Source organism: Symphalangus syndactylus, chromosome 10 (genome assembly GCF_028878055.3).
Source record: "Symphalangus syndactylus isolate Jambi chromosome 10, NHGRI_mSymSyn1-v2.1_pri, whole genome shotgun sequence".
NCBI classification, from domain to species: Eukaryota; Metazoa; Chordata; class Mammalia; order Primates; family Hylobatidae; genus Symphalangus; species Symphalangus syndactylus.
The window spans coordinates 63,257,268-63,281,474 of record NC_072432.2 but is presented as its reverse complement, the minus strand read 5'-3'; the positions used below and the strand labels follow the sequence as shown (position 1 = coordinate 63,281,474).

At 38.5% G+C, this 24,207-nt stretch overlaps 1 protein-coding gene across 4 annotated transcripts in view; it reads left to right on the top strand.

Annotated features, from left to right (window-relative positions):
* PARM1 (prostate androgen-regulated mucin-like protein 1) overlaps positions 1-24,207 on the top strand; it is a 176,497-nt gene that overhangs the window by 53,364 nt on the left and 98,926 nt on the right. Inside the window, exon 2 of one of the 4 annotated variants that reach the window (XM_055297338.2) lies at positions 19,487-19,554. The exons of the other annotated variants lie outside the window; for them this stretch is intronic. The gene's annotated coding sequence lies outside the window, so the exon portion shown is untranslated. The remainder of the gene's footprint in view (positions 1-19,486; positions 19,555-24,207) is intronic. 4 annotated transcript variants of the gene reach the window in all.

Genomic DNA, 24,207 nt, shown 5'->3' with positions numbered 1-24,207 from the left:
AACGTAAGTGATCCTGCCACCTTGGTCATCCAAAGTACTGGGATTACAGATGTGAGCCACTGTGCCCAGCCTCACTTCTATTTCTAAAAGGAGAGAGAAATCTTAGATGGCCTTCAGTTCTCTCAAGGTTGATTATGGTAGAAAACTAGCATGTCTATTCTATAAACCATTTTCAAACACTTCTTATGCCAGTATAAGGCATATTGGAGTACTGCTTCCAGATTAAAATACAAACCAGAGCCTCCAACGTTTGTCCCCAAAACCAAGAAGGGAACGAGAATGGCAGGCCCCTGGTAGCTTCCACATTTATCCTTCTCCTGTTCCCCTCTGGATTCTCTTCCTTTGTTCTTGCCACCATGGTTGTTACATTCAAGTGTTTTTGTTTTTGTTTGTTTGTTTGTTTGTTTTGAGACGGAGTCTCTCTCTGTTGCCCAGGCTGGAGTGGAGTGGCGCGATCTTGGCTCACTGCAAGCTCCGCCTCCCGGGTTCACGCCATTCTCCTGCCTCAGCCTCCGGAGTAGCTGGGACTACAGGCGCCCGCTACCACGCCAGGCTAATTTTTTTTGTATTTTTAGTAGAGAAAGGGTTTCACCGTGCTAGCCAGGATGGTCTCGATCTCCTGACCTCGTGATCCACCCTCCTCGGCCTCCCAAAGTGCTAGGATTAAAGGCGTGAGCCACCGCGCCTGGCCACATTCGAGCTTTTTATGGCTCTATTTATTTAAAAACTCCCTCAGTGAAGTATGAGATATATTAGAACTTTCAAAGGCATTTTCTGAATACTCAAGGACAAAAAGGAAAGACACTAGGTAAAAGAGGCACAAACCTCATGGTCCTATTTCTACCGCCCTGGGTCTGCTCTGTTTGCCCGTCTCCTCTCAGGACCTTCCACCTATTACCCAGGTACCCTGCGCAGACGTATCGGTCCCTTGGTGATTAAGAAGTAGATCACCAGAGAGCTAGATTCCCAATCTGCCACCCAGCTAGGGATCCTATTTGTGTTCTGGATCTGGTAGATACCTCTTCTCCAGGTAACTAACATCTAGAATGTCCTTATCCTTGAAGGAAGACTTACTTCACCCTGCCCATTTATGACTCTGTACTTGATATATGTCAGCTTAGTAGCCTTATCACACATATATTAAAATACACAAAATTATGCACACATTTAAAGGAACAGGAAGGCTGATTATGATTTGTTGGGGGTAGTTGTGAAGAGTCACTTGCATTCCTTAGCCTGAGAAACTCCTGTTCCCCTGAAATCTGTGGTCACAGTCAAAGATGTGACATTTCCTTCACATGAAAACTGACCTGAGAAGGTGGATGAACACTCTTTGTTGTTATCTGATGCATTTACAGAGGCAGTGTTTCAAGTTGGTAAGTGCGTAGATTCTGCAGCTAGATTGCCTAGGTAGAAATCTAAGTTTTACTACTTACTAATTGTGTGATTGAGGACAAGTACGTTAACCACTCTGCATTTTTCTTTATCTACAAAATTTGGAGAATAAAAAATTGGAGTTATTGAAAGTGTTCAATAACTGAATATACCTATAGGTATACAGTGCTGGAGACATAGCAAATGCTCAGTAAGTGTTAGCTGTTGTTGTTGCTATTATTATTATTAATGAAGTACTATATGCTGCACTAATTAGGTCATCCTCTCCAAAAGCAGAGTTTATATGTTTGTACTTGGACTATGTAAATCAAAGATCTCAACTAATATTCCAGTGCAATGCCAGCTGTTCCAGCAAACCAATGTGCAAATTAAGAAAATATTCAGCTGATCCTACCAAATGCCTAATTTGAAAAGGTTAATAATGTGCCAACTCAGATTTAGCACAAGAGTCCAAAAAATGCTCAGTAACAAATAGATGTAAAGTCTCACCAAGGACTTTATTTCTTCCATAGAAACTTTTGCAAACCGGTGTGTTTCAAAAACTCAACTCTGCTAAACCTTAAAGGTCAGGACCCCAGAGCTACAAACTTGAGATAATTCAGATTAATAACTTAGGAAAAGACAGGTCATTTTGTCTGAATGCTCCAAAACAATAGCAATCATCAATAATTGCCGTTTAATTTAACTTCAGCATTTGACCCCAGTCTGATTGTGCTTGTGTTTTCATGAGAAAAATATTGGTCAAATATTATACTGTTTAAGCAGACTTTCTTAAGCCATAATTTACCCTAAGGGGATTATAGCACCCCACCGGAAGCAACGGACAGCAACATTTTTTAAGTGTTTTCAAAATGAATTTGACTGTCTTAAATCTAAATGAAGGACTCCTGCAACAACAGTTACAACAGTTTGCTTCCCTTTGAAAGTATCTATCACTAAAATTAGGCACATTAGTTTAGAAATCAAACTTATTTGTCTTGTTCATAAGATATCAAATGAAGCAGTTGCTTGGAAAAATTGATGTTTTATGTATAAGACAGTGGTAATTCTGAGAAGAGGTGGGCAGATAGTGAATGTCTGCTTTATCCAATGTTTGCTTTTTACTTAGAAATACAGAGCTAATAGGTTGTCATCTAGTTAATGTGCAAGCCGGGCAACTATTCAGTAAGACTGATTTGTGTATGTAGTTCATGACAGTTCTTTTTTTAGTTACAGCTTAAATTATTTAAATGACAGGGTTGATGTAACATTGTATTTTCTGATGTGTGAATCTTCAAATGTTCCTCATAACCCTTTACACCAGCATAGCCAGTTTCTTTCACCTGTTTTAACATGGCTTATAGGTGTTGGGAACTTTGCCATTGTATAAGTAATAGAAATGTTTAAAATGAAATAGACAGTTATAGAACTTGTCTCATCTGTGCTTTTCATTGGTGCAGGATGGTATAGTGTCAATTGAAAATAGTCTCAATTTTCCTTTGGCTAGTATTGCCGAATTTAGCAAATAAAAACAAAGGTTGTCCAGTCAAATTTGAATGTGAAATAAACAGTGAATTCTAAGTACGTTCCGTGCAATATTTGGGACATACTTAGACCAAATCTTTCTTTGTTGTTTACCTTAAATTCAAATTCAAGTGGTTGTCTTGTTTTTTAACTGCCAACCATACTTTTAGCCTTTCATCTGCAGGTCATTTATGCAGTGACTTTGATACAGGATTAGCTTTATTTTGAAGCCTGCTTCATGGGGCTTTAGTTACCCTGCACCATTTCATTAGAAATAATCTGTTCATGGGAAAACATGGAGATTTAAGAGCAGCTCTCTGGGTTAGCAACTATATGGATTAGGATTTAGAGGGAGCATTCACACCAATGAGATATTTTGATTCTGATTATATATCCATTAACTGTGTATTTCTGAACATTGATGAGATTTCTATAGCCTCCCTAAATGACTTTAACCCCCTTTGACTCTTCCTTTATATAAAAAAGTATATTTTTAATGGTATCAATGATCTTGCTATAGGGGCTGGGACTCAAAGCCTTCCAGACTCTTTTTTTTTTTTGAAGAAAGTTATGATTAAGACTGAAAGCTTTGAATTTCAGTGCTGTCTTTTGTGCCAAGATCTTAAGAAATCTCACAAATATTAATTATATAAGGTTTACATAATCCCTGCTGGATAAGTCTATTGGTATCACTTGGAAGCTGTGGCTATATAGAGCCTGAAGCAACATATTAGATAGAATTTTAAGACAGATGTTTAAAAAACTCCTTTGATCAATTGAACTGTGATGGATATTTGTACCTTTTATACCTAAGGCAAAAAATCTGTGAATACCTTACTGTTAAGTGGAAAAAATATTAAGATAAATTACCAGGTGTGATATTTAGAAAACATGTCTATTCAGTACAAAATAAGGTGAGTGGTGGAATACACCTTTGATGATAACATCTTCCACTTACATTCCAAATTCCAACATTTGATTTTCTTTTCAATGAACAAGGAAATAAGGACCTGGGAACTTTAGTGCAGGTGTTGAACATGAAAGGAATTAGATGAGAGAGAGTTTTGTTTATTAGTTTTTTGTTTTGTTTTGTTTTGGCCATGGTTATAAACTTGGAGCTACCATTCAGACTTCCTAGAGGTTAGAACACCTTATATTTCCTGATACGAAGTTAACAAAATACACGTTACCTTTTACGTTGTGATATTTTTACCAGGGGTAGTACACAAGCATAACTTCATTACTTACAGAGTTTATTCACCCACTATTGTATCCATAATGGATAGTTATTGGTCCTCTATCCTTTATGACATGGTTTTACTTTTGTAGGAAAAGCTTTTGTGATCTGTCTTAGTTCGTCCAGGCCGCTATAACAGAACACCATAAACAGGGCGGTTTATAAACAATATTTATTTCTTACAGTTCTAGAGACTGGGAAGTCCAAGATCAGGGCATCTGCAGGTTCTGCGTCTGGAGGGGGCTGTCTTTCTGGTTCAGTAGCTGTGTCTTCCTCATGTGGTGGAAGGGGTAAGGCAGCCCTCTGGGGCCTCTTTTATAAGACACTATCCTCATGATCCAATCACTTCCTAAAGACCCCACATCCTAATACCATCTTTACCTTGGAGATTAGGATTTCAACATATGAATTTTTTTCAGAATGCAAATATTGAAACCATAGCACGATCCCATAGATAGACAGCAGATAGATACCTTAACTAACTGGTGTTGACCATTATTTGATTGTTAAAACACTCCATACTATAGGACTCTTGCTTTGTACTGTAATTGGATTCTTCAGGAAGAACAGTAACAATTATTTTAAAGATTAAAGGGTGTCTGTTTATTTAATATGTTAGCTACAATGCACTGTCTATATGTATTTACAGGGATGTTTAAGATCCCAGTCATTCTATTGAGTTAATGTAATGTGTCTTATTAGGAGAGGATTTCAGTATATCTCAGAATTACAACATGAGATGACCTCACTGCCACTTGTTCATCAGAGGGTCCTAAAGACAATCTGGTGGATTGAAGATGTCTTTCTTGGCCTTGAAAAGAGGCAAGTTATTGGTAGATCACACACTCTACTGATCATGGGAATTCTTGCTGTTAATGAACTTTGCTGACTGAAAGGCAACATCAAGACATATACTTCTTACCACATTCAACTAGTGGGGAACCCTGGGTGTTTTATCTTAAAAATTACAATGTTGATGGAAATGACATTCAGGAGGAGAGCCCAGATATTCTCCTTTTTGGAGACCTATTCAGATAGGTAAGAGCAGAAGAAAAAATATTCATCATTTACATGCTAGGAAATGTTGCTGGTGGCAGGAAGTGTGATATCAAATTACGTGCAGAAACGTGGTAAGAAATGCGCAGTAGGCAGAGGCAGTGGCTGTTTCAGAATTTCTGCAAAAATTACAGAGGAGAAGCTGGGGGCATAAAGTTTCATGAGACCAAGAAAACATCAAATGGCTGAATCAGGGGAGGAGGAGGATTAAAATTATTTTGGAGTACTAAGTCTCAAACCAACACTAGATGCTACTGCTAGATATGAAAAATTCATTTGATTTCATTTTTAGAGGAATAAGGGATACCTCTTCAAATTTATATGAATATAATATTTGTTTTAGTATGCCTCCTTAGTTTTGTGAAAAGTTACAAAGTGAGCCTTTTAGATGAAATGATGTGTTAGACTTTATGGTGGGTAATTAAGGTAATCATGAAAGGGGGTGAAGAATAGGAAACTTCCCTGTGATGTAAAGATGAAAGCAGCTACATGGTTTGACTCAGTTAAGAAGGGCAAAGTGGTCTGGGGTTGCTTACTTCCAGGCAGCCTTCCTAGAACTGCTTTTCAAAAACAATCTGATTATGAGAAGACTCTCCTTTAGATGCTCATACGAAGAGAACCATAGCCCTGATATTTGTCAGATGATGAAGGGATTTGTGTTATTTTACATGAGAAGCAATATGGTGTGCTAACAGAGGCTTTAGAGTAAGATAGACCAGCAAGGAATGCCAACTCTGTGCTCTCAGTTTCCTTCCTTGTAGGGTTATGACAATATACATAGAGTGCCGTGGGAGTAAACATTCAACCAGTCTCTACCAAGTATGTACACCAACAGGCAAAGGATTTATTTTATTTTACTTCATTTGCTTTCTCTGTCTCCCACTACGAGATTGTTCAAGGTTCATGAGAAAAGAAATGTTGGTGGTATTTTTTTCCACTGTTGTATCCCCAGCATGTAGAACAGAGCATGAAACATAGTATGTGCTTTATAAATTTTCATTTAGTTAATTTTTAATTGAGAATCTACATGTGCTAAACACTGTCCAAGGCTCTGGATATACATTAATGAACAATGACAAAACTCTACCCTCGGGGAATTTACATTCTTTGAGGATGACAAATTTTGACTTAGTCAAAGGGAAATCAGTAGTTGAATATCTAATAGTTACCTCAAACTCAACATATCCAAAACTGAGCTCCTAGACTTTCTTCCCCTACGGGGTTTATCTAAAGCCTTCTCCATATCAATGAATGGAAATGCCACCTTTCTAGTTGCTCAGACTGCAAATCATGAGTCATCCTTGAGTCCTGTTTTTCTCTCAACACTCCTCATCCCAACCTTCAAGAAAGTCCGTCTGCTCTAGTTTTAAAATATGTACAGAATCCAACCACGTTTTGCCACCTCAGTTTCTCCCACTCTGGTTCAAGCCACTACTGTCTTTCTCTAAGAGCACTGCCTTGGCCTCCTCTCAGATCTATTTGCTTTCACCCCTCCCCTCTTAGGTCTGTTTTCTACATAGCATAGCAACAGCGAATTCATTGGAACTGTATCAGTCACTGCTCTGTTCAGAGCCCTGTAATGGCTCCTCATTGTTCTTAGAGTAAAAGCCAAAATCTTAGAGTGACCATCAAGACCTCCATGAGCTAGGGCCTCGTTGCTTCTTGAATCTGATCTTCTACACTCTTCTTTGCTCACTCTGCACCATCCACAGGACTACCAGAAGCACATAGTAGCTAAATCCTCTGTCTGGAATGTACTTTGGAGTCTCCAGATATCCATATGACTAATTCCCTCACTTCCTTAAAACTTTTGTCAAATGTCACCTTCTTAATGAGACTTACCCTGACTGACCTCTTAAAATTGTAGTCTGTTCCACTTGCCAACACTATATTCCCAGTGCCTCTTATCTGACTCTTGCCTCTGCTTTTTCTTTAAAGTATATCTTCCTCCATCCCTCCTTACCCCTCACTAAAACATAGCTCTAGGAGGACAGAGATTTTGTCCCTCTTGTTTGCTGCGGTATCCCACTGTGTTAGAATTCTTTGTGGGCACATGTGGGTACTAAAAATCTATTTGTTGAATTGGATGATTAAAATACGTTTCTGAGGGCTGGCAAAATGAAGACTTAATTCAGATTTTGCCTTAAATGACCCAAAAATGAGACATTGGCAAACTTGCTTACTATCAGGTGCTTATGTCTAGTGCTTCCAAAAAGCTGTAAAAAAAAAAAATGAGTCAGGCCTTTAGTCTTCATTGAGGATTACAGAAGCTAAACTTGGAAAATCAGCTATTTTTGAGCTATACACATACAAAATTTTTCTTCTTAAAATGTAAGCTTTATTTAGTGCCATAGACATCATTTAAAAATAGCTGAAACTTTATAAACTCCCTGGATAATTAAGAAAATGTCACTTTTGAGCTCAGCTAGGGAAGATAAAGATACCTTCACCATCCGAGCATTTTTGAGAATTCCAAATAACTAAAAGTAACCTGGTGATGAAAAGTGACTTGAGTCTAAGGGAAGCACAATTGAAAGTTACCCAGTTAAGTCTGATGAATTTAAGTAAATTAAGATGATGAGTGGTAAAGTTATAAGTTAGTCACTAATAAGCTCAAGAACAGAATGGGAATTTTCTTGACCTTAGAGACCCTGTGCTACCTTCTTTGGTTATTCTGAAATATGAATTGTGTTTTATACTAAGCAGTGGATAGAAGGGATGCAGAAGTCTTGCCTCAAATAAAATCTGCACCTTAGCTGAGGTCGGGGAAGGAAGCACTTGTCATCTACCCAGCAGGGCTGACACCTCTTGATGTGGCTGGTGTTAAAGTCCCCAAGGTTGGCATATCCCCCAGCTACATCATGAAACAAATACTCATGGTACACACTGGTTTACTCAAAATAAGAATGTTTAATTATTTTTTGGCTGGCAAAAAGAATATGAGCTTAAAAAATAACATGCTTGCCTTGCAGCCTTAGCAATCGTGGTAAAATTTAAGATTATATCAACTTGAAGAGCAACCTATAAACAAACCAAAGAAGAGGATGCCACTTTGTGTTTATTTAAACTATGTGCCTTGCTTGTTCCATTTGTCCATTCTTGAGAAGGGCAGGTTCTCAGCCATCTTGACGTCAGCAGCCTTGACTGTAAACAGAGGTGTGGCCCCAGACAGTAGCTCTGACCTGTGCTGGAGGCCCAGCAGAGAGCTGTGTCTGGTCTTGTGCTTGTCGTGCTGGAGGACAGGTGACCACGGCCCCACCTCTTCTCCCATGGGAGTCACCATGTTCTCCGAGTGAAATGAAAAGCAGGGCCTAGTTTCTCACCGGAAGGAAAAGAATTGCACATCAGCAAGAGCAGGCAGGCTTTCAATGCCTCCAATCTCAAAGACAAGCATAGCTGCTCAGCAAGTGAAAATGGTTCCATCACTGAGAATAGAGTTTCAGATTGGAGTGGTAACAGAAAAGAGGAAAGTATGGTTTTTGAGATTCAGAAATGTACAGCCAAGATTTCAGTTAAAAAAAAATTAATGTCATAAGAAACAGCTGTCTCTTGTTTTATGACGGTTTTTTAAAGCCACATTACACAGAAATAGATAAGAATGTGTCTGTCACCTACCCATACCTGATTCAAAGTGCTGTTTGTTTGCTTGTTTGGGTTAAGGACTGTTTTTAATAAAAATAAGTTAGAAACAATGTAAATGTCTAACAATAATGAGCTGGTCAGATAAACCAACATAAATTCAACATTCATACTGGGCAATATTAGGCAACTGCTTAAAATAATGAAATGGTCCATGATGTACTGACATGCAAAAATGAATACAATATATTGACATAATATATTGTAACTTTATATTTCACAGTATATTGGAAAGGCAAGCTACAAAATTAAATGTACGTTGTGTGCGCCTGTGGAAAAAGGGTTTAGAAGGATACAATGGTATCTGATGAGTGAACACTGGGTCACTTTTACTTTCTCTCTCTCTTTCATTGCCTGAACTTTTAATAAACAGCTTGTATTCCCTTTACAATTTTAAAAGTTGAGATATTATGAATATTATTAATCACTTTTTAGCAACAGTTAATGTGGCTATCGTGACTGCTAGATGGCTATTTTGATCTTAAAAATCTTGATTCGAAATTCATTTTGCTGGAGCCCTCAAAAATAAGATTTTAGAGAAGCAAATAACCTCAACAACGTTTACCGGGCATCACTGATGTAATGGTTAGAGAAGGTTCTGGGAAGGAATTGACTTAAAGAAATACTCCATTTTCTAAAACCAGATGCTACATAAATCATTGATCAGGATAACCATCTTGCATAGTATTTTAAGGCACTCTGTCCTAACTGATCAGTATTTAATATACTTTGTTAGTTTTTTAGATCTCCTCTCTTTGTCACATATGGGAGCAATTTCTTAAAGCATTATTCTAAACTCTTCTAAAATGAAAGTGACCAATACAGATATCAAAAAAGAAAAACAGCCTTCAGAAGGATATACAATTTATTTTTCTTTTGGCAACATTAAATTTCTTATATAATCTTTTCAACAAAACAATCAATAAAATGTGGTGTAGGTAAATGCTGGAGGATATGTTATTAATACTCTATGACATTATCAGAAAGCAACACAGATGTGACTGGGGAAAGGGCTGGAGCAGAACTGACTGGAAGTTTTAGGGGTGATTTAGGCCAACCTCTCACATTATAGATAAACCTAGATATTTGGGAGTGTCACATTTTTAAATTTTTAGTTTTACTAGGTATCACACATTGTGCTACGTTCATTTCATCTGCCACTTCATCTAATCCTCTCACACCCTAGAAAGTAGGCAGTACTATTCCCATTTTGCCATTCAAGTCACTGAGATTCAGAAGTCAAGTAATGAGCCACAAATCACGCAGTAGATAAGTAACAGAACTGGACTAGACGTTGAACCCAGGTCTCTAATTTTTTACCCGCCTCTGTCCCCATTCCCTTGAACTACCAAATCAGTTGCTAAATTCTCTTGCATAAATGTAGTCTCTAGAATTTTTCCCAACTTTAATTCTCTTCCCCATCCCCACAGCCTTGGTTGAGAGCCTTATCATCTCTTATCAGAAACTCCTAAATGGTCACCCCTTTTCTTCCCACAGTCTCTTGCCAGCCTTGGGACTCATTTAGGCCATGCCAAAGTGCCTGCTGTCTTCCAAAGGAAGAGGATAATCTTATAGGTGCTGAGACTATGGTTTGTAAATTTTATTTCCGCTAAAAAGAATGAAGGCTCCTTGGAGAAGTGGCTAATTCCAGGTCTGGGTTAGGAAATATATAAGATGAATCTGGAATATCTTGTTAGACTGGATAGTAAACATATTCTCAAAGAATACTAGGATCCTGTCAAAAGGACTCAAAACCACTTAATGAGGCACCAACTGGCCAAAGCTGGGGCAATTTGAGCATCGATGATGATTATAATTGTAATAGTTTGAAACACATTAAATACATTTAAATTCATAAGTTCACAATAATGCCAAAAACAAAACAATAATAATCCAAAATTCATCGACCTTCATTGGAGAATGCTAATAAGCAACACATTATTTTGAAAACATAATAGATGAGTAGAAAAAAATCAAGTTTTTTAATTGATTTATTTATCTAAGCCTGCCTTTATTTTGTGAAGTGTACCATTGAGTGACCAAATATTAGATGATGGGATAATTTTCTCTATAGGGTTATTCCAGCTAATAAATGAAGAAGGCATGGAAAAAATAGAATGTCACCATATTGCATTACCTACTGAGTTAGTGGGCTTGGGTACTAATCATCTGTGGTGGCTGCCAACACCATGGAGTGTGATGCACTCAGGTACTACATCTCCTAATGGAGGAATGCACCATCACCTATGAAGCAGTCTTGCCAAATTGAAAGAAACCTACATCTGATCAAGCTTCTACCTCCAACAGTCAAGTCACAGGAAATACAGAGGACTGGGGAAGATGTTGAATAACACTGTGGAGATGACATCAGCAAACTCCAGACTATGGAAAACTCTATGGGAAAAATAACCAGGTTTCTTCAATAAATGAATTGCAAGGAAAAAAAAGAGATTGAGAGAAAGGTTGACAGAGGTAGGAGGAATTTATAGACTAGAAAGAGACTTAAGAGACATAGCAGCCAATCAAAATTATGAACTTTATTTGGATCCTGAATCAAACCAAAACTGCAAAAATAAATGATGACATTTATGAGACAATTGTGAATTTTAACACTGACTAGATATATGATGACATTAAAGTATTGTTCATATTTTCAATATGATAATAATATAACCCTTATGTTTTCAACAACCCTTATCTTTTAGAGATACATACTATTTTATTTATAGAAGAAATGCTATGATGCTTAGGATTTACTTCAAAATAATATGGGAGTGGGAATATTATAGGAAAAATGACTGTGAGTTAATAATTGCTGAAACTGGCTGAAAGGAACATGGGGATTCATTATACTCTTCTCTCCTACTTTGCAGATGATTATGTTTTTCCATAGTTTTAAAATGAGTCCTCTAGACCTCCTAATTGCTTGCAAAACAAGTCCACAGTGTTTAGCAAGTGGCTTGGGATCTGAACTAGAGGTGGAACAAAAAAAAGGGAGGTGCCTCTTATCATGGTGTGAAAGGCCAGAGAAGCAGAGAGGTCATTCTTGTTTGGAAAGTCTTCCCCAAGGAGACTGCTGGACGCTTTCAGGCCTCTCTGCCTTTGCTCATGCCATTTCCTCATTCTAGAATTCCACACTCCTCCATTCTCTGCCAACCAAAAGTCTCTTCATTTTGTAGGCTCAAATTTTTCCCTGTGTTCTTCACATGTCAGCCCTACTAGTCTTTCAGCTTTTAGAGAACAGAGATCATGTCTCAGCTTCATATCCCTTCCTCCCAGATATGAGCACATACATGGCAAGTGCTCCATGCCTGTCAAATTGAACTGCAGAAACTGAGGCTCAAAATGTGGACTCCAAGGTCTCACAGCTAGTTAGTGAAAGAACTTAACTAAAAATCTCATGTAAACATTAGTCCCCTGACTTCAGGAACTCCAAAGCCTCTTCAAGCTTGTTCACCAGCATTCCTTTCCTTGAGAGTTAAGATTTAAAGGCTTTATGATCTCTGAGAGAAGTAACACATTAACTTAGAGTAGCTGAAGGTTATTATCCATTACCATGTACTGGCATGTAGAAAAGCACAGGCCCCGGGCGAGTGGCCTATAAGACAAATACATCTTATAGGGAAGAGGAAAGTGGGCTGGAACCTGCAACACCACTTGGATCAGGAATCGCACAGTGAGAGTCATGGTGAATGCCCTGGACACGAAAAAGACACAGGGGAAACACAGGAGAGATGACAGGGTCCAGGAGATCCAGTTGGCCAGTTTCCTGTGATTACACATCAGCAAATGAAATTTGAAAAGGCATTATAGGCCAGGTGCCATGGCTCATGCCTGTAATCCCAGCATTTTGGGAGGCCGAGGAGGGCAGGATTACGAGGTCGGAAGTTCGAGACCAGCCTCGCCAACATAGTGAAACCCCGTTTCTACTAAAAATACAAAAAATTAGCCAGGCATGGTGGCAGGTGCCTGTAATCCCAGCTACTTGGGAGGCTGAGGCAGGAGGATCGCTTGAACCCAGGAGGCAGAGGTTGCAGCAACCCAAGATCATGCCACTGCACTCCAGCCTGGGTGACAGAGCAAGACTCTGTCTCAAAAAGAAAAAGGGCATTGTAATCACTTTACAGACAAGCTTGTTATATTTGGGCAATCATTACCTGAACATCCTTATGAAATAAAATTTCACTCTAGACAAGTGAATTCAATAGGGATTGTCTTTTAAAAGATCCATAGTTAGTTATCCAGTACTAGCCACAGGGGAGCTTTCCATAAGAAGGAGAAAATCCATGTTTCCTCTGAAAAAAAATGCATCTATTTGGTTTTGGTACTTAGTAAGAAATGGGCATGAGTTATATCTCTGTATAGGTCAGTTTTCTTTCTTTTTTTTTTTTTTGAGATGGAGTCTTGCTCTGTCACCCAGACTGGAGTGCAGTGGCACGATCTCAGCTCACTGCAAACTCTGCCTCCCGGGTTCACACCATTCTCCTGCCTCAGCCTCTCGAATAGCTGGGACTACAGGTGCCTGCCACCACGCCCGGCTAATTTTTTGTATTTTTAGTAGAGATGGGGTTTCACCGTGTTAGCCAGGATGGTCTCGATCTCCTGATCTCGTGATCCACCTGTCTCGGCCTCCCAAAGTGCTGGGATTACAGGCGTGAGCCACCACGCCCAGCCTATAGGTCAGTTTTCTTATTTTAATTTTGCAGTTCACTGTTTAACCTTTGAAATGTGTTCTTAGAACGTAGCCTAGGCAAGGCCAATAAACATGAGTTGTCATGTTTGAAATGTGTTATAGAAGACAGCCTAGACAAGGCAGTAAACATGAGATGGCAAACATGTCCTATGGAAATGAAGGTGGCATCAAATAGAGGCACTTCCCTGTGTTTGGCCTCTTACTCTTTTTATTTTTTATTTTTCAACATAATCCGCTTCTGCAACAGAAAAAGAGTGACAAAGAAAGGAGTTTTGTTTTGCTCTTTTGGTTTTATGTCACCAAAAAGATACCTTTTTTTCCTTTAATCTTGGGACTCTGGAAATCTTTCCTGGTGTTATCAACCAAAACTAGAGGAATTTAGAAGGAAGTGTGCCCTCCTGGGTAGAAAGGGAAATGTGTCTTCTCAGTTGCCCAGAAGCAGAGGTTATCAGTAAGTGTCCTATCCCCAAACTGCTGTGAGCTGTCTACCCCTTTGAACTATGCCAACTTGCCAAGCTTTGGATAAATATAGATTAGCTATCGTCTGGGTTTCCTGAGGCTGCCATAACTAATTACCATAAACTTGGATAGCTTAAAACAACAGAAACGTATTCCCGACAGTTCTGGAAACTGGAAGCCTGAAATCAAGGTTTCAGCAAAGCCATACCTCCTCTGAAGCTCCAGGGGAGGATCCTTCCTTGCTTCTTCTAGCTTCCAGTGACCCCAGGCATTCCTTGGCTTGTGGCTGCATCACTTCAATCTCCACCTCTGTCTCACATGGCCTCCTTTCCTCTGAGTCACTCTGTGTCCAAAGTTCCTTCTTACAAGGACACCAGTCATAAGGCCCATTCTCATCTTTACTTGATTATATCTGCAAAGAGCTTATTTCCAAACAAGGTCACATTCACACGTACTAGGGGTTGTGGTTCAGCTTATCTTGTTGGGGACCATGGTTCAACTTATAGCAGTTATATTAATTCCACATCTCAATCATGTTCATGAAAGACTCCTCCCCACAGATAAAATAAGTTATGAACTTAATTGATTATAAATTACTTTTATTCAAGATAGCATTCACTATCACATCAATTTTTTTTATTTGTTTCCTTATTTATCTACGTATTTATTGCTCTTCATGAGACTGTTTAAATCAGGTGTTTCTCAATCTATATTTTAGGCATTTGGAGGGGGATTTTTTTTTTTTTACATGGAGATGGCATTTCTGGTTCCTGACCACTAAATACCAGTAGCATCCTGCAGGCATTGTGACAAGCAGGAACAAAGAAAATCGGGAAAAAGAAAAGAAATGGAGGAAAGGATGGTGGTAGGAAATGGCGTCACACATTTCCAAACCATCTGACTCTTTGAAAACAACAGTCTAAAGTGATGAGACTTTTAATGTCGCTCCTTGGAGACTCACAGAAAATGGGCTGTGCTGAGCAATAGCAGCCGTTCTGGTAACTCAACCAGCCTGTAGGTTGTCAGAGGCCTCTGGGTGATTCCAGAGCATTCTGACTAGGACAAGGATAGTAGCAGGTATACAATGTTAGAGACAAATTTCAAAGGCACCATTTCACTTCTCCTCTGCCATATTCAATACTCTATTGTTTACAACGCTGTATCATTTACATCACCATGCCTGCAGTAAAGTCAGGAAGAGTATAGAGAGATAGCAAAAAGTTGCAGGAGATGAAAATAGCCTCCTGCACTTTTTTAGCGTTGCTCATTGCAATGTAGAAGTGATACTTTTCCTTTGTTTGCATGCAAGGGAGGACATGACCCACTTTCTATTTTTTTTTAATTATACTTTTAAGTTCTGTAGTACATATGCAGAACATGCAGGTTTGTTACATAGATATACATGTGCCATGGTGGTTTGCTGCACCCATCAACCCATCATCTACATTAGGTATTTCTTCTAATGCTATCCCTCCCCTAGCTCCCCACCCCATGACAGGCCCCAGTGTGTGATGTTCCCCTCCCTGTGTCCATGTGTTCTCATTATTCGACTCCCACTTATGAGTGATAACATGCAGTGTTTGGTTTTCTGCTCCTGTGTTAGTTTGCTGAGGATGATGGCTTCCAGCTTCCTCCATGTCCCTGCAAAAGGGCATGAACTCATCCATTTTTAAGGCTGCATAGTATTCCATGGTGTATATGTGCCACATTTTCTTTATCCAGTCTATCATAGATGGGCATTTGGGTTGGTTCCAAGTCTTTGCTATTGTGAATAGTGTTGCAGTAAACATACATGTGCATATGTCATAATAGAATGATTTATAATCCTTTGGGTATATACCCAGTAATGAGATTGCTGGGTCAAATGGTAATTCTAGTTCTAGATCCCTGAGGAATCATCACACTGTCTTCCACAATAGTTGAACTAATTTACACTCCCACCAACAGTGTAAAAGCATTCCTATATTTCCACATCCTCTCCAGCATCTGTCGTTTCCTGATTTTTTAATGATCGCCATTCTAACTGGCATGAGGTGGTATCTCATTGTGGTTTTGATTTGCATTTCTCTAATGACCTGTAACGATGAGCTTTTTTTATATGTTCGTTGGCTACATAAATGTCTTCTTTTGAGCAGTGTCTGTTCATATCTTTTGCCCACTTTTTAATGGGGTTGTTTCTTCTTGTAAATTTGTCCGAGTTCCTTATAGACTCTGGATATTAGTCCTTTGTCAGATGGATATATTGCAAAAATTTTCTCCCTTTCTGTAAGTTGCCTGTTCACTCTGATGATAGTTTCTTTTGCTGTGCAGAAGCTCTTTAGTTTAATTAGATCCCATTTGTCAATTTTGGCTTTTGTTGCCATTGCTTTTAGTGTTTTAGCCATGAAGTCTTTGCCCATGCCTATGTCCTGAATGGTATTGCCTAGGTTTTCTTCTAGGGTTTTTATGGTTTTAGGTCTTACGTTTAAGTCCTTCATCCATCTGGAGTTAATTTTGGTATAAGGTGTAAGGAAGGGGTCCAGTTTCAGTTTTCTGCATATGGCTAGCCAGTTTTCCCAACACCGTTAAAAGTATCTTCTTCTCAGTTCTGTGTAAGTATTACTGGATATGGGAACATAAGAAGTTACAAGAATCTTTCACTGAAATATATAGAAAATGTGACCTTCTAGGACAGTGGTTTTCTGTTCGCCAATGTGAAAAGTGTGTGTTTATGTGTATGCATATGTAAAATGTGTATATACATATATTTGTGAGTGAGATATACATTTTCCTCTTTCCTTACCGGCTTCCTTCCTTACTAAAGTAATTAGAAGTCTTTAAAAGAAGGAGACCAAATAGCATTGAAATGATTTCTTAAGAGAAAATTAACATTCAATAGAGCATTTATTTGGCTCTGTAGCTACCTATTTCATGTTCTTTTGGAATCACAGCTTTCCTTATATGTAGTGAAAATCAATATCTGAAACTTCTTCCTCTGGAAAAAAATATAATTTCCCTTATAGGAGATTTAACTACTTAAATAGTTCTGCTTATACAGGTAAGAGAAATATTCTAAGAAAAAATGAGAGATCTGCTGTCTAAAGCCTTTATTGATATGAGTTATTATTTAAGGAATAAAAAAATTAAAGCTCTGATGCTGCAAACAAAGCTCCTTGATGAGAACTGAGTTCATGCTGAGATAAAAAGTTACAAAGCAAGAGAACAGCCTCATTATATTTTTAAAATTCCAGGGAAAGTCATTGTTTTGCCAAAGCAGTGTGGCAAGACAGCCTGGGACCCAACATCGGTGCCCAGGAGGCTAGGAGTAAAGAGCTTTAGAAGCTTTGAATCTTTTTCTAAAACAATTAAGATTAAAGGACTTAATCAGGAAATCTGAGGTTATATAAGGGGTGAACAGGTCAACCAGCTCATATATCTGGTTTGGGGCACATGCTTTGGATGACCAAACTTTTCCATGGAAGATTGTACTTTATGATAATTCTTCCAGAATGAAAGAACTGACAAGAAACATTAAAGTTTGAAAAGCGATCCCCACCACTACTGACATCTGAGAACATCCTGGCCTCTCCAGAGACATCTGACTGAGGGAAGCAGGTGAGCGAGCTTGGGCTGCAACCCCAGGAAGAGGAAGAGAAGTGGGTCATGCCTGGTGAAGTGGCCTGTCTCTCTTGGCAAGTCAAGCTGACTGATTTGGAGGCTACAGACTCTACCTTGGCTGGCCTGGCCACCTCACAACCTCCTCTCCAAAAGTGACATGTACTACAACTTAAGATATTACATGGCACCTGAAGCAAAAACTAAGAGTAGATATGGAATAAATCTTCTGAAGCTCCAAGTCTCGATATCCACAGTAAATTATTCTTAGTGAGAAGAGAGCATTCACTATTTCAGCAAGAGCTACTCAGGAAGAACCAAAAGCCTTCTGAGATGGTATGTGAAGGTACAGGAATTTAGGGAATAGACCCAATTTTTCTTTTACTTAATCAGCGTTGAGTTTTTGGGTTTCTAAGAGGGCACAGGAAACTTGAACTGGAGAAGCAAGGTTCATTGTCATGTGCCAGTTGATACTTCACTAAGTCTTTACTAGTAAAAATGATGACATTTATCTTCTTTCTTAAGCCATGTCTATTCTGTTCCAACTTTACCAAGAATGACAGCTAGGATTTGAAAGTGTGCCTATGTTCTTTGCTGAGCACTTACTGCAAAGTTTCTAACAATGTAAACTTGACCTGTGTTTGACTCATAATGCCCAACAAAAAAACACTGCTCTTTTGAAATTATAGAGATAGCAAAGTGTAGATTGAATCTTGCTGTACATTCAGTGATTCTACCTGCTCATTTTCTTTTCACTTATGATGCTGATGGCCCATTCTAGCATCGTGCAGCATCATGTTCAGAAAATACCAATCAATCCTGCACCTGTGGGAGAGCAATTTCTGCTGGTTTCAATGACAGTGGAAAAGTAATAGGTCTCAAATCCCATCAGCAATGAGAATGTTGGTCCTCTTCACCAAGGCTCCTAAATGTGCAAATTATATTGTTTATGCATTTTCTTGATCTTATTTTTATAAAAATAAGAATATTTATAAAAAAAATTTATAAAAAAAATTTTATAAAAATAATGCATTTTTCTTAGCATCAGACTTCAGCAACACTTGATTTTTCTTTTTGATAAGGAATTTGACAGAACCTAGGCAATTAGCTGGGAGCTGTGTAAATTCAGGAAACCTGATTAACAGATCATAATTCACCTAAGAATTTAGGCTTAAGCCATGGTGGATAAAGTTTCCTTCTAAAAGTGTTTGGCAATTTGGCTTTAAAAGGAACACTAGATTAATTCAGTCTGTGCTTTCTTGCCATATGACATCATTTCAAGATATAAATTCCATTTATATTATTGAAAATGTATAAGATATTCATAAGCTTATTTTGATTTAACAGGGAGGATAAATGAAATGTTCTGCTAATGAACATATTCCAGATAACTAAGCTTACTCTATATAATGTAGACTGCAGATTTTGAAAAATGAAAAAAAAACTCATTAAAGCTATATTTAGCAGTTATGGTAAGGTCACTGATAAGCTCCCTACCTCCAGTTGTCATCTGTTAAATAAGAGGATGAAATGAGATGATCATTAGTGTCTGCTCTTCTTTATGATCTGAAATGGATTCTTAACCTGAGGTCTATCTAAACATAAATGAAACACAAATGAGCATCAGAAAGCCCACAAAACACCTGAAATTGTATCAAACATCATGTATATGTACTTTTTTGCATTTTTTTCTGGGATGATCCATAGATTTTATCCAAGACCTGAACCTTGTGCCCCAGTAAGGTTAAGAATATCTAACATTGATTCTGTGATTAATTTAACTGTTAAGTGATGTAGCCTTTCTTTGAAATTTCATAAGCCTCCTCAGGATATCTAGTACTGGCTTTAGTTTTTTTGGCCATAGCTTCCATCACGTAGATCACTCTTGCATGAATTCATCTCACCCTCAGATCACCCTTGAAGGCAGACATTGTCCTCTCAAGTTACAGATGAAGAAATGGAGGGGCAGAATGCTCAGGTATGTCAGTAAACATAGGAGTCAGTTATAGATGTTTTGGCTTCCTGGTCTGGTGCTTTTTCCATTACAGTCCATTATGTAGAGTATCATAAAACTTACATTTTAATGCACAAAGCTCAGTATTTCGGAAGCTACTTATGTATGCAAAGGTCTCTAAAGTTTAGACCTCCAAAAAAAACCTAATTCAAAGGAAACCAGACTAGTAGCAAGTATAAATTTTAACTTAAAAATTCAGGCCGGGCACGGTGGCTCACGCTTGTAATCCCAGCACTTTGGGAGGCCGAGGCGAGCGGATCACGAGGTCAGGAGATCGAGACCACGGTGAAACCCCGTCTCTACTAAAAATACAAAAAAAAAATTAGCCGGGCGTGGTGGTGGGCGCCTGTAGTCCCAGCTACTAGGAGAGGCTGAGGCAGGAGAATGGCGTGAACCCGGGAGGCGGGGCTTGCAGTGAGCCGAGATCGCGCCACTGCACTCCAGCCTGGGTGACAAAGCGAGACTCTGTCTCAAAAAAAAAAAAAAAAAAAAAAAAAAAAATGGAAAATACCTGCTGAACATACAGTTCTTCAGTTTCTGCTCTCTAAATTCCAATTTAAAAAATTTATATAACACAATGTGCTTTCTTTTACAGAGCTTTCAGGTGGAACACCTGGTAGTCAGCTAATGTCCCCATTATAGAGATGACAAAAGTCAAGATTCATAGAATTGAGGTGACATGTACAAAGGCAGAGACAAAAGTGCAGAGTTAGAACACGGTGCTGATCTCATTACTCCAAGTTTGCACTCTTTTATTGCACCCACAGCTGTCTCTGCGGTGTCCTTAGGGCATCAGGGATAGGGGAGGGGTGCATGGGCTGGGAAATATGTTGCCAGGTAAGACCATTTGTATAGACTCATGTGTTGGAGAGGGAACTGTCTGCAAAATAAATGCCACAGTAAGATAAACTATATTCTTTGGAGTCTAGATTTGGAAGCTTTTTTCTGAAAGTTCAGAATCTTTCTCCATACCAAGCGAAGGACAAATATATCTATGACCAGCAAGAAAACAACAGAGACTGAAATCTTCCCCAGTTGTAAATGCAGCTTACAACTTTTCACAAGAATATTTTTTGTGAACTTGCATTTCTTTTCTTTCCAGGGGAAGACATGGCCTGATTCAAAACAGGGGGACTGTGAGAGAGATTTAGCACAAGAAAGGCTATTGGTGTTCCCTATGTCTTATTGGCTTTTTGCAAATTCCCTAGAACCTGAAGCCCAGTAATTACTCTATAGTCTTTTGCCAATGTTAAACCTTTTTTCTGAGTAGGTCTATGACTTTAAGTAGCTGGCAGATATTTTTATGATCAGGCTGTACTGCAGGCACATTAGAATGCACTGGGAAATGCATGATTTATATATTTTGATTTTGACTTGTACAAGATTTACATCTGGGCTAAATACATAAAATAATAAGAGAGTGGTTTGCCAGTATAAAGGAAAGAATCATTCAAGTTCAGCCAATCTGATTATATCACCGCAGTGGTGGAGAAGCAGCTCAGACAAGTTCTCATTACAGATGTGCCAAGAACTTGGGTTTGGAGGCCCACCTCCCTGCTTTTGAATTACATCTCTGCCATATAGTGGGCAAGGGAAGAGGGAACTAACATTTATTAAATCTAATAAGGTGCCAGCCATTGTGTTAGGCACTTTACACACATTTTAATTTCGACTCTATACCAGCCCTGGAAAGTTGGTACTACTGGTCTCAATCTCCAGATGAGAAAACAGAGATTTAATGAGGCTTAATAATTTGTCCAAAGCCACAGCGTTACTGACAGCCACATTTGAACTCGGGTCTTTCTGCCAATAAATTCATGTTCTTTCTATTATTCAGCACGTCTTATCTGGGCTTTAATGTCTCCATCTGTAAAATAAGATCAGTAAGCATGCCTTTTAGGACTGCTGGATTACAAGAGATTAATTTACCCAGAACAATCCTAATATACAGGATGTCTTGGATGAATAATATTTCTCTCCCTACACTTTGTTCTGGTAATAGCTCTGATTTTGTTGTTTAATTTGTTTGCTAGCTTGATTAAGGGTTTTTGTTCTTTTTAAATATTTGGGCCCACCTCAGCTTTTTCTAAGATGGAGAAGCAAAAAGATGATTCAATATAGAGGTGTCTATATGACATTAGAAGACAAGAAGAACCAGAATAACATTTTCTTCTTTTGTCATTTGTCTAGAGTAAAGAGCTGCAGGCAGGGAATGGGGTGGTGCTGTTCTGTACCCTGGGAGAGTGTGTGGGGTTGCCAGGTGTCTTCTTAACTGTGCACCAAGACCTTTTTGAACAATTTTAATATTCCTTCCTTAAGCAGCTTCAGGGAGGGATTGAAGCTAGACAGCAGCCAAGCTGCACCTTAATAGGCCTGCAGTATTCCAAATGGCCTCTCATTGCAGGCAGGTAGCCCAGAGTGCTGTCCATGCCTGGTGCATGGTAGGGAATGTGGACAGAACTTCACAAGAATTGGTAGGGAATGGCAATATTTTCTTGCCTGTAAATGGCAGACTACTCATAGAGAGGCTTGGGAATAACTACTTATCTCAGAAATAATGATTATTTATTTATTTATACCTTGCTCCCTACCTGAAGGTGGTAGAGCTCTCTGCTTACAGATAATAAATAGCATCTAAAACTGCATGTTCCAAGAATAATGGAAAGCATCTATATAAGCCAGAGTGATTGAAAAGAGTAATGACTCTTAATCCTAGGAAGATATTTTGATATTTTTATTTAGCAAACCTTGACTCAGCACTTTCCTTGAACTAGGGATATACAAAAATAATTAAGGCACAGCCTTCATCTTTAATGTACTAACCGTCTGGTGGGAGACCATACATGTGTACTGAGACTATAAGGCAGCCCAGTAGGCTGTGTGCTGGAGGTATGAATGGAGTATAGCAGAAACCCAAAGCAGACAGGGTAACTATTTTACTTGATGAAGAAGTAATATTTGAGCTACCTTTTAAAGGATAAATAGGAACTTGCCAAGCAAAGAAAATGAAAAGCTGGGGGTAGAGGAGTACTCTGACAAAGCATCTACAAAGGTCCAGTGTCCACAAGAAAGATTGTGAGGAATTTATGAGGCTCGCCCATAAGACAGTAAGACCAGAGACCAAGCTTGGGGCCAAAGTGAAATGTCTCGTTCTCTGAGAAATGATAGTTAATGGGATTAAGCCCTAGCACTGGCATTTCTAGAATGTGGCTCTGAAGAACTTACTAAGTCACTCTGAATCTTGTTTTTCTCATTTGTAAAATGGGCCTAATAATGGTTCCTATCTCCAAGAGTTTTGAGGATTAAGTCAAAATACCCCTTTGGACAATTCTAGCACATAGTCATGCTCAATAAATGCCAATTCTTTGTAGTATTTTAAGTAGCAATAGTCAATTTTATAATAAAATCAATAGCACTATATAAGAACATAAATAATGTTCACATTAGGCTTATCAAGAGTCTTTTTAAAGAAAAAGATCTAGAATAGGGCTATCCAACACAAAACTCTCTATAATGATAAAAATGTTCTCTATCAGTGTTGTCCAACTTATTAGTCATCATCTGACTACTATATCAGACTACTGAGCATTTGAAATATGGCTAGTGCAATTGAGGAACTGAAATTTTCATTTTATTTAATTTAAATAGCCATGCATCTTAGTGGCTATTGTATTAGACACTAGAGATCTAGATTTATAAAATCATAAAATGTTTTATTTGTAAAAGACCTTAGAAATTGATATAAAGCTCTTATCCTCCCCCCATCACCATTTTACAAATGTCTCTCAGAGGGAAATTGATTTTCACGGGGTCACATAACTAATGACAGACCTGGTGCTAGAACCCAGCAGCTCCTCTGGCATCCTAAGCCAAGTTCTTATTATCCTGAAGTCTGATTAGCTTATTATTTCCACCTTAGAAAGTGTCTGTTGCAAATGCATCATGGGTTCTGATGTTCCACTCAGCCACCTTTCCTCCCTCACCACGCTCATTTCTACTTCTTTTTTTAAATAATATAATATGCATGCTACATCCAGTAAATCCCAAGTAATCCATAACTCACTGATAGATATTTTAGTTCCTGCTCCTGGGAACATTTTATATCAGCAGCAGCTCATTTAGTACAAAATTCTCAGCACCATTATTTTCATAACTAGTATTTTGTTGTTTTTGTTGTTATACTAGTATTAATTTTTGTTACTTTGCCTAAGTATTAAACTTGTGTCAATAAGAATATTGATCTTTTTATAGCATTTACAAAACATAAATTCAGATTATTCATCATTAAGAAATTAGGATGATCAAACCATTTAGCAGGGTCATCAGTTAAGAAGGATTGATCATAGAGCGCTATGGGAATATGGCAGAATAGGAAGCACCAGTTTCCGCATCTAAACAACAATTGCAGTTGCGGAATCTGTCTGACCTATTTTGGAATTCTGGAATCTATTAGAATGATTGTAACTTCCAGGGGAAGGATTGGTAATAGTAAATTTTGGTTAATTTTGGCTTGCAACATGGCAGCAGCTACCCATTTTCCAGCCCCATGGCAGGCAGGTGTGCACATGTTTCATATGTAACTTGCAGGCAGTTTGTAGGAGCCAGGGTGAGCGAAAA